Here is a 1718-nt window from a genome sequence, read left to right as displayed (position 1 = left end):
ATATTTCCTGTCAGAAATGTTATCATTTATCATTCAAAGTCCTAGAATAGAAAAAACATGAAATTGTTTTTTGCTTGGAACAGGGGAAAATCTTCAGATGGTGAAAAACATTATTGAAGAGAAACGCAATTTAAGCTCAAAAGTGCAAAGAGAAAACCGAGTTATTTTACTGTGGATGCTGGATGCAAGCATAGTCGAACCCTCCTTAGCGACCACGTGTTCAAATCAGTCACCTGTACAAACGGCCACTTCCACCCCCACCCCTCACCCCCTACCCCTCAATGTGTTTTTCCTATACTAATGACCAAAAAGGACCACCTGTCTAGGATGAAAACTTTCCCTTCGACAATTAAGGTCTGTCTTGGACAAGTTCGACTGTATCTATAATATTTATTTAGGATAGAATCTAATGAAAGTACAACAACCTACAGCTTTGAGGAAAGAATTCGTCAGTTGGTACAGAACCTATGGAACTAGTATAAACAGGGGCCAGCAGTATAGATCATACGAAACCATTTATTTACATTAACAATTACGGCATGACACATTGGTTTCAGGCATATGAGTTGTGGTATAATCTTAAAGCTTGTTCATTTGTCTTGGGGGTTTTTTATGAAGAAAAAATCCATCTACTTGCATCCAATGCAGGAACAATCCATGCAGGTTACGGTTACGTGGCCTCATCTAAAAAAAAGGTGTGTGTTTGAAACAAAGGAGGATGTGAGGTTGTACCTCGCTAGTTCACGTGAGTCAGAGGGATATGTTTATGTTTCATGTCAGGACATTTTTGGATTTCGAATTTTGCTCGAGTGGCGGCCAAACAGCCTACTTTTTTTTACTTTCAAAAACATAAGAACCAAAGGATCTTTAACGCTTTAACGTGCGCAACGAGCACATAGAATCTCCGAGAATTGTTGTCCTTATCCGAAAAAAAACCAATGATTATCATAGACGTTGTATTAGGAGGCGGGCGACTTCGAACCTGCACGCCGGACAAACCCGGGCTGAATGAGAGACAACATCCCGGTAGACAGAAGGGGGGGTCCTTGTAGTCAATGGAATGACGTCCCTATTTGAGAGTCGAACCTAGGACTATTTCTCGCGACCACAAACAGCCGACCCACTAGACAACAAGCTACCCTAGAATTATAAAATTCTATCTACTCAGTACCTAAGTTTTGATAAATCTGACTTTAAAAGAAATTGTGACTTAACATCATTGTCAAGCTCTTTTGAGTGCATTTCTTTGTTTATCTTGACAACAACTCCGAATATTCTTATGATTTGACAGAGCAGATAACATTTTTGGATTCTGAGCGTATGATCTAAGTAACTCGAAACAGCCAAAACTGTCAGTAGATAGAACTTTATATTTCTAAGGTAGCGATAACAGACACCGGAGAGACTTGAGTCTGAGTGCAGAGAAGCACATCAACCCGACAATGGCCAAATAACGAAGGGAAGAAGCCAGACAGATAGACAGAAACAACAGAGGGAAAGAAAAGAAGTAGGAACTACCCGTGGCGCGCTCCAACCACTCGTACCGGAGAGACGGACAATGGGAATTCTGTGGGAAATCGAAACAAGATGTGAGGTAAACAGGAAGATAGAAGTTCCGCGGTGGTTTGTGCTGGCAACTGTCGGCTACATTACTAATACGGGTAGAGAGGTAGAGAGAGAGAGAGATTGAGAGAGAGAGAGAGAGAGAGAGAGAGAGA

This window comes from Aplysia californica, unplaced genomic scaffold, assembly GCF_000002075.1.
Source record: "Aplysia californica isolate F4 #8 unplaced genomic scaffold, AplCal3.0 scaffold00089, whole genome shotgun sequence".
Taxonomy (NCBI): domain Eukaryota; kingdom Metazoa; phylum Mollusca; class Gastropoda; order Aplysiida; family Aplysiidae; genus Aplysia; species Aplysia californica.
The sequence above is the reverse complement of the archived record's forward strand: the minus strand, read 5'-3'. Positions refer to the sequence as shown.